Source organism: Homarus americanus, unplaced genomic scaffold, assembly GCF_018991925.1.
Source record: "Homarus americanus isolate GMGI-L3 unplaced genomic scaffold, GMGI_Hamer_2.0 scaffold23598, whole genome shotgun sequence".
NCBI lineage: Eukaryota > Metazoa > Arthropoda > Malacostraca > Decapoda > Nephropidae > Homarus > Homarus americanus.
Window position 1 is genome coordinate 189,875 of NW_024731054.1, and position 10,126 is coordinate 200,000.

Here is a 10,126-nt window from a genome sequence, read left to right on the forward strand (position 1 = left end):
GTTAAAGGCCAGAGGTCAAGGTTAAAGGTCAGAGATCAAGGTAAAAGGTCATAGGTCAATATTGAAATGCATTGATCAGGGTAAAAGGTCAGAGGTCAAATTTAAAGGTCAGAGGTCAAGTTTAAAGGTCAGAGGTCAAGTTTAAGGATCACAGGTCAAGTTTAAAGACCAGAGGTCATAGTTAAAGGTCAGAGGTCAAGATTAAAAATCAGGGGTCAAGGTTAAAGGTGAGAGGTCAAGGTTAAAGACCAGAGGACATGGTTAAAGTACAGAGGTCAAGGTTAAAAGGTCAGAGGTCAAGGTTGAAGGTCACTGTGGGAAGACCCGATGTTGGCGTGAAACCTCAGAGATATATTGAAGAATTAATCTCCTTTGGACCTGAACCCTGAATGCTTATTCACACACACACACGAGCACCTACAAGGCCCTGCACAGATTAACAATAGTAGCATTTGGCAGTGTGCGTAATGGAATTCCCGCCAGCTCTCAAGTCCTGTGTTTGAAAATGTTTCCCAGAAGGCTGTGGCCGTAGTGCATTGTTGTGGTGCTTTGTGGCGCTGGGCCGTTCCATAATGTTCACAGTATAAAGAGGTCGTATCTTGAGGAGTATACTTTATGGCGTATTATGTTGGAGGTCACTGCCTTTATGTGCAGAGGTATATTGTACACTCGTTATACCTTGCCACACACACACACACACACACACACACATCCTTCCACTCCAACTTTAATCTCGTGGCACCTTGTCAATACACAGCTGATTCGTGTCCACACAAACCAAACTTAGCCGGTAACTCGTCACCAGGACTCAGCAGCTGTGAGGACAAGAACCTCCGCCATGGTAACTTGTGTCTCGTTAAAATCTGTGTAAATATAGTAATAATGTGTGAGGTACAAATCAGTCACTGTCAAGGGGATAAAATATAAGAAGAATTAAATAAACTTGTTATAAGAATTAAATGTAAGATGAGTTGGATTACATGAAGATTCAACTCAAGCTTATTGCACCTGATGATTAAACACCCCAACGCTAACCTAATCTAACTTAACCTAACCTAATCTAACCTAACCTAACCTAACCTAACTTAATCTAACCTAACCTAACCTCCAGGTAGTTTCAGGGTGTTTACTCATCAGGTCTAATAAGCTGGGGTGGCTATTCTACAGGTAATCCGATTAATGTACCAGTTATGTTTTAAGGTAATAATTACCGCCGGTCTAGCATATACAGTACATAACAGACGCACCAGGCAGGCAGGCATACCACACATTGTTCACCTCACTACTGCACTGCTACACCAGTTGGCCACTGGGGTAGGGCGCCCTTAGTCGACCCAACTGCAGAATGGGTGCCTGACTTTACAGTTGGGAAAGTGAGAGGTGGTAGTGTGTAGTGTATCGGAAGTTAGTCTTTAGTATGCTGTATCCACACTGCTTGTGGGATCCACTTCCAAGATATTATCATACCGGAATTCTGTTCAAACATTTAAACAAAGGTACACTTAGAATGTAGGTCTTAGCTGCCACACACACAGTTTGGCTTGAGGAATATATTAGAATATGTAAATTCTTGGCAACTCGTCCGCACTGTGTGTTCAATTTGCCCAGCAGAAGTTTCCTAAATTAACAGGGAAATACATTAGCGTATACAAGACCTATTTTCCTTTTAAATTAAAACCTGTTATCAAAGTATGAATTTATTGGAATCGAGAATATTATCAACATTTAACGCACGTATGTTCGATGATTAAATATATTCGAAATATGAAGTTACAAGTAAAATCAAACTATATCCTAAAATAATTATTTTTTGAAAGTTCACAAGGAGGTGGTCCTATCTTTTTGGTTTAAATGAAAGTTTGAAGTTTGACTTGAAGGTACAGTATTTATTGGCTATACAGTTCTTTTTGTTTTTGTATTGAATTTGATAAATTTTAGATGTATTTTGGTATTGGTGGTGGACTGTTGACCCTTATTCTGCTTAATCTGAACCAAGCGTGTTCTTCCCTTGCTCTTCTTACTGGTGTCAAGCTTACCAAGGGGCCTTTTCCTTGTGTAGGGAGGTGTTGTATAGTGAAGGTACCTAAATCAATCTTCTATTTTATCATAGTAATAGACCTAGCAGATAAGCTGGCCATCTTATACCTTTTGGGTAAATTTTCATTTGCTGCAAAAAGACAGACAAATGGGCAAGATTTCAATTGCGCACACCTTCAAAAACCGGAGTGAGGCATAGATAAATTTTGGATAGGTTGGAGAGGGTAGGGGGTTGGTATTATGGGGGCTGAGGTAGGGGGCAGGGTGTCTGGTATCACTGACAGGGAAAGGGAGGGCGAGAGTGATGGTGGTTGGGAAGGTGGGTATAGAATCATTAGAAAATATCATAACATTTTTAAATAATAGAAGAGAATCTATTACTCCTGAAAAAAAAGGTTCCTTCTCATACTCGTTCCTAAGGGATGGGGAATGGGGATGAATAGGGGAAATGGTTAGGACTGCGTAACTGCTAATCCACTCCCTCAACTCCCCGAGCTCCCTTATAAGTGTAACTCTCTATTTCATTGCCAAGTATCTCCACATATTACCATCGTATACTTAATAACTATGAATGCCTGTTTTACAAAGGGTATAAATATATTGGTACTTGCTGGGTAGCAACATTGACGGGTTTTAAAGACTGCGCCGCCAGGCCGATTTAAACACGCATGCCATCTGGCGGCCAAGCCGGGCCCGACCCAGCAGTATATACCTTGACTCAAGGGTGAGGAGCACGGACGGAGAGTGTCGCTTTGGAAAATGTACTGAATTTGTCATTATTTGAATCAACATCACCCCCAGCTTGTCATGGTAAGTGCAGGAATAGTATACCTAAGTGTGGGGAACCCATGAAGGCTGAATTATAATGTTGAAAATAATAGCAGGTGAGTGAAAGTTGCGTCGTCTGCTGGGAGAGTGAGTGAGCGAGCTTGTGGGTAGCTGGGATGCTGCGACCTGAGGTGGTGGACGTAGGTTAGAAAAAAAAAAAAAATCAGGTGCCGAGTTTAATTAGCGATCGTCTGATGATTGAAGACGGATAAAAGACGACTCCCTCGTTAAACAAGGAACAAGCGAAGACATGTTACCGTGTGTGTCAGGTTAAGAAATAAGGGTATTGGGTATATGACGTGCACACACACAACATTCGGAAGTGACTCCTTGAATGAAAAGTAAAAGGTTTTGTTGTAAGATAGATCGTGAATGAATAGATGAATACACTCGGTTTACCCCGTACCGACGATACACTTTCAGAACACTAGACAATGAAATGTTGGCTCCTCTCTGTGACTATCTTAAGAACTCGTAATCAAGTTTCTGGAAGTCTTGTGCTTAAAGGGTAACTTGTGTTAGGATTTTGGGTAGGTGTAGGAGGTTCATTAGCGTTTTGTCTTGTATTTGTCGGATATTGTTAGGCTTTTCATAGAGAGGAATCATTACAGCAGGCTTGAATATGTATAGAGTAAGTGTATATGGTTTTTATAGGTTGGTTTATGTACGCTAGATGGTGGTAGGGAGCGTGTATAGCATAGGGGTGTTGTGTAGGTGGCTGGTAATAAAGTCACAGGAAAAAAAGTCACAGAAAAAGTCACAATTTTGGCTAGGAAAAAAGTCACAGGAAAAAAAGTCACAATTAATTTATGGTGGCCGGTAATAAAGGTTAGGTTAGGTTACCATCAGTTCTGTATATTCCTTTACTGAAACTGATTGACATATTAACCTTAAAAAATGTGAGAATTCGATAGTTAACTTTTCTTTTTTTCCTGTGGCTTTTTTTTCTGTGACTTTTTTACCTGTGACTTTTTTACCTGGATTCGTTGTACAGTATAGCAAGATGCGGGGTTTTATGGTTAACGTTTTAAAGGTCTAGTTGAGTACCTCTTCGCATGAGTACAGTACCAGGTAACGTAGTCTGGATACAATTACTAATTTTCCCATGTGACATAACAGTGCAGGGTAATGGTGGATGGCAGAACAAGCTTGTAACTCTAAAATTAATCTCGTTGGTGCTCGTCTTTGGGGGGAAACTGTAAAATGCCTTCATGTAGCTTAGTAAATGCTCATTACGTTATAGGTGTATACTATGTCAGGATTTTTGTGTGTGTTGTTCATTCTTGCTGTACGTGACTCATCCTGGCCCTATCTAAGGATCTGTCAAGCGGTTGGTTGTCGCAGCTGTCCTTGCCCGGCTGAAACGTCCATCGTCCAAGTAGTTGAAGTGTCACGCCGACTTTTCTGTCGTTTGCTCGTTACATAACAAAGGCGGGAATAGTTGCCATCTGGTATTTGTAATATTGTTTCATTATTTACTTTTGTCGGTATTTAATTATCTGGCGTTTATTTTAAGCTTGTTCCCGTATTTTTGATGGCATAAAGCTTTCCATCTGTTACTCGTTTAAAGTAAGCTGTTTCCATAGTATATTCGAAAGTGATTCGTTTAATATTTAATGTTTTACGGGAGTGCGTTAGCGGTATTGTAATATTGACAGGTGTCAAATGGTGTCTTCTCAGGTGGATGGGACTAGTGAAGGATTCATTTGTGAAGTATTTTGTGCCATATAGACAAGTATGTGTTTGTGTGTTTAAGGATGACAGTAATGGGTGGTGGTAAGCTGAGCGGGTAGCTGTCATTCCCGAGAATTGTTTTGTTGGTGGTGGAGAATGCCTCTAAACTAGGGTGACTGAAGATTAGCCCCCAGCTTGTTTAATCTGATAATTAAACGCCATAACACTAAACCTATCGCAGGTAAAGTTAGCGTGTTTAATCAACAGGTGGAGTAAGCATGGGTGTAAACTTCAGGTGATCCTACTTTCTAAAATAAATTGTGAGAAAAAGATGCTTTCGGTAATCGACGAAATTGATGCGTTTTGTCATTAAGCCGAGGATCTGAGCAGTATAGTTTTATATTGTTTTATCAAAAATAGTACTCGAAATATTATAATGAATTAGCGCACGAAAGTTCTTAAAAGCACCTAGCACCACCTCCCTTTGTGTGACAGCCATTTTTTTTTTCATGGTGGATCGTAGTAGTTATCCAACTACCATCATTTACCTCGCACCAAATTTTGTACACTTTTCTAGGTTATTTCAATGTTTGTTTATCAGAAGTGTTTGGATACCGTATTCAATATTCAACGATCAGTGTTGAATGTTGTAATATTTCTCTTATCAAAAGTTATGATTGTTGGTGTTACGGCCGAAAATTACAGCCCCTCTATCGTGACTTGTCTCGTGGTTGAAATATACGATCTTTTTATGGTCGTTTCGTGAGGTGAATAATTAATTTTATTATATATACCAATATCAGAAAATTGATTTCCTAGATAATTTCCACTCGGTAAAAAAGTAAATGCGATCAGGTTTTATAAATCGTAAGCCGGTATCAGTTGTCAATAACACTTAACTCGGTCGAGGAAGACTACACCTTTGACATCGTGTTCTTGGAAAGGTTACGTGTGAAATGGGCGCTATTCTTAACAGGACGTAATCTAAGCAAGCCATTATGGTTTGGTTCTGGTACTTAGAATTTTAGCAATGTATTACGCTGGGGCCTGTTTGATTTGGTCAGACATTGCCAGGAGGCTTGATTTCATGGTAGTCTTTAATGGTATCACAGTTGTTCCACAAAATATTAATATCGTAGTCTACGTTTTAACTTTTCAACACTTGCGTGTTTGTAATCGCATTACAAGTGTTTGGGTTTTCAAACGTGCTGTAAATTAAATCATGAGTGCCGTCTCATTTCTCTGTTTACATGACTCGTTCGATCATGAAGTTATCTTTCCTGTAAAGGGTTCATTCGTGTTTTTTAATAACATTAGGAATATCTACCATGTCACAGCTGATCAGTTTTTCAGTCTTGGTGTTTCACCTTAGACCTGCGTTTCAGTTTTAGCTCAGGCCGTACCGGTCTCCTCGTTTGTGGTAGGGATGGTGGTGGTTGTCATGGTGATGGTGACGCAGGTATACGTAAGAACTAGTTACTGGATTAGCGGTGATTGTTTAGAATAACAAGTGCTCTATCACAGCTAATTTATGTACCTTTTTTATTAAAATTTTTTACTCATGGGTGGGTGGGTGGGTGCTGCTAATAAAACCGACCTTATAAAAGTGCAATACCACTGATATATATATATATATATATATATATATATATATATATATATATATATATATATATATATATATATATATACCGGGTATATATTTTTATTTATTTTTTCAGCGACTCGCCACTTCCATGAATAATAATCCAGACTGATTCACCAAGTCACTTCCGGAGAGAATTATTTTGACCAGCTCAGTGACGTAGCCATAACTAGGTGTTTGTTTCTCTCTTTGTGTTGCGTATTAAAGGAAAATTGATGTATTATACGGGTAAAGAAAATGGAGCTGGTCAAATGTCCGTCGGTGAAACGTCCGTCGGCCAAATGTCCGTCGGCCATCTGTCCGGGAGCCATATCCTCTCACCAGCTCCATTTTCTTTACCCGTATGTCCATTCGGCCATTTGTCCGTTCGATCTATTGTCCGTCGGCCATTTGTCCGTTCGGTCTATTGTCCGTTCGGCCAAATATCCGTCGGCTCGATGTCCGTTCGGTCAAATGTCCGTCGGCCAAATGTCCTTCGGCCACCTGTCTGTCCACGGAAATATATCATTACCTAAAATACCAAAGGATCTTAGAATTTCCCGTTCAGATAATTAGCTTAAACCTTAAGTCATGCACGTGTTTTTTTTTATTATTCTTTGTATTGGTAGAATAAAACTAGAAAGGCAATGAGTTATATGAAGATCAAAATGTAACAATAAAAAAAAGTTATTTCAGGTTAATTAACAACAGAAGGCTTGAGTTTGAAAATATTTAATTTATTAGTTTGGCTGGTGAGGTAAGGAGTTAACATAGACACGGCCGAGTGTTTTCTCCAACATTGTATTAATTGTGGTGGTTAATGTAAACAGAAAGAAAACAAGAATGCGTCAAGCAAAAACAGAATTCAGTAAGTTAAGACACATGTTTAAAAAGGGTAAATTAATTTAAGTGTTAGAAAAGGGTTGCCAAAATACCAGTGTCCGGTATGGGCCAGAAGAGTGGAGGTTTAGAGGCGAACGATAATTTGGTGTTTGAGGAGTCGGCGGATATAAAAACAAAAGAAATATTGTGATTGGCAAGCGTAGGGAGAAAATACATAATAGTTCTAAAGAAAAATGTGATACTTTGGTAGAAATATTAATGGACGAAATTGAGGGTAGGTGGGCCAGGGGAAGACAGACTGGGATGGATGAGTGGGAATAAAGTTGTGGTTCTCAGAGATGTGTAAAGCCTGAGAGGGGGAGGGGGGGGGGGTAATAGTAAAATCATCCCCAGACTTTTTTTTTAAGTGGTGGACTGTGGTCGCCATCCTTAAGACACGAAGATGGCTCCTCGGTTGATTGTCATTAGAATTAGAATGAGTTGGGAGTTTGTGTATGAAGTTCAAGTGTGTTTGGTAGGGGGCGTTAAATGTGTGCGTGTTGGGGTAGGGACTCGCTCACAGTTAAACGACGTAAAATTATAATGAGATTCATTTAATATTCTCCATTACAAATTTGTTATGAGTTGACGGTTCAATAAAGAAAAACATAGGTGTGTGATACTACGTGTGGGCTTTGTGTTGCTATGGCTTCCTTGTGTGTGTGTAATACAGGCGGGTGGACGGGTGTGAGACGTACCCTGACACTCCCACGCTTCCGATGCTCAACAGATTCCTAAATTAATTATCTTCCTCGCACCAATAATAATAGAAAATAACATTAGACTGATTCCTTTAAACTAAACAAAAATAAAAATAACGTTAAAAATTGAAATTACTCTTAACACTACATGAACAATAAATACCTAAGTTATTACCAGTTATGAGAAAAAAAACTTTGAGGTTGGGACGACCTCGTGCGGGAAAACCATTTAATCTCGTTATCATGGTGCATAAAACAGAGTATTATCACCCGGTTCCGTCAGTAGATATACCGAGGAGTTTGTGAATGGCGGGATTTTGCCTCCCTCCCCTCCTTCCCCCTCTCCGCCGCCTCTAACCCCCGCTCTCCAGGTATATGTGAAACACCTGTGGATTAAAAAATAAATTATATATATGTATATGTGAAACACCTGTGGATTAAAAAATAAATTATATATATATATATATATATATATATATATATATATATATATATATATATATATATCGCCAACACGAACAGTTAAGAGTCTGGCGTTTCCTTCCTCCCCATGCTAATGTTCGCCAATATTGAATCATGTGTCACTTTTATTTAAGACTATTACCCAGGTTTAAGTGCAAGGTCTTCGCTCGTGTAAAACTCTCATTTAATAACGTAACCTTCGATTATTAGTTTCCCAGTGGTAGTATAATTTTTGTAAATGAAGAGTTATTGTCTGTGTTATTTCTACGAACACGACACCTCACCAAATGTGGGGTTATTGTGTGTCAAGTTGTATATCCACAGGAGGCAGCCGGGCTTGATGGGTCTGTTTGTGATAACGCTGGACGTATCCGTGTAGCAACAAACTCTTTTTCATGCCAAAGGAAGCTGGCGAAGAAACAGTGGTGGGGTGGAGAGGGTTAGTGACTCAGGGAGGGTTAGGTGAGGACGGTATACAGTACAGGTGGTTTTAGGGGGATAATAAGCGATAGCCATGGTACGTGTCGCTGGGTTTTTAGCCTTGTGGGAGCGGATCTTGTGTACGCTATAGTCTGTCTGTCTGTTCACTCGAAGCTTGCAACTGAGGCCTTGGGTCAGTTTGTAACAAGGCAGCTGATTGGTTGGCGGACGGACACCGGAAGAATCACTACAGTTCTTCAGTATTTAATCTATCGTGTTTATATAAGGATATGTTAAGGGATAATGACTTTTCTGTGTTGGTCTCCGATAATTTCCCGCAGTTTGGGAAGCACGTGTCAGAGCACAAATAGGTAGCAACAGTTCTTCCTCTGGGTAGCCAACATGCTCGTCTGACAGCGAATTGAATAGTGTGCTCAGACTTAACTATAATGTGGATGAAAAATGCACAGTCCACTTCGGTCTGCGTAAACAAATCTTAGAAATGTCTGATCGTAACGGTTAATGTGTCCAGTCAGCCAGTCAGTTACCAGCTGTGTTTACTCTCCCGTCAGCAAGTCCGCCAGCTACCCGGGCTGTCAAGGCTTTCAGGAGGCCTTGAGCGTGTACCGAGTTACATGCACCGAATGACATTAAACATTTGCTTACAGTGACCATGTTAAATCAGACGGATGTGTTTAATATACAACACTGTTCACGGAAGTGTTTTAAGTCGCATTTACAAGCTGGTAATATATGACCGTGTGACACATCATCACTAAAGGATTTAATAGAAGATTTAGCGTGTGTAAGTTTGGATATTTCTAGCATTAACGATAAATAATAGCGATAAATACACTTCCGAATGTGTATTTACGGCGCTCGTTACACCTGACCTATCGCTATATAAAAATAAAGCAGAGGACAATGGCAGCCCTTTGATTGCAGATCTTTATTTGGCATCGTTATAGAGTTTAATTACGCGAATCCTATTACTGAGAGTAATTTATGGTGGGTTAGAAAAATGGTAATTTAATTTTAGACAGACAACATTATGATTGTTGATGCTGTCGGAAGCGATGTATTAATATAATGTATTTAACTAATGTATTTGATATTAGAATCCACCAGTGCCAAGTGAATTAAATACAGTAAATACAATTGAAAGGCGCTTACTCCACCTGCTCTAGCTCTTTCAAGTTTGTTCTTAAGCTTGTTTTTTCTCGGAGTATGTCTTAGCCTCGTGTTGAAAATAACCTGGCTTTGCACACACACACACACACACACGACCCCGTTCTGCTCTTCCCCATGCCCTGCAGCAGAGGACATTAAAAGAATTCTGGTTAGGATAATTTTACATTAATTCTTGAGGTTATGGTAAAGTTTGTGCAAGTTAAGTAGAATTAGTTCAGGTTTGTATAGTGGTGATTCTTCTATTTTGTGCATGGGCAATGGGTGAGTATTTATTTATTTATATATTTATTTTGGACATCAGATATTC

The 10,126-nt window shown here is 39.6% G+C and overlaps 1 protein-coding gene across 1 annotated transcript in view; it reads left to right on the plus strand.

The window, feature by feature from the left end:
* Positions 1-2,741: 2,741 nt before the first annotated feature.
* LOC121867456 overlaps positions 2,742-10,126 on the plus strand; it is a gene marked incomplete at its 3' end in the record, with an annotated part of 78,708 nt that continues 71,323 nt past the window's right edge. The window contains 1 exon segment of the mRNA XM_042367367.1: positions 2,742-2,851.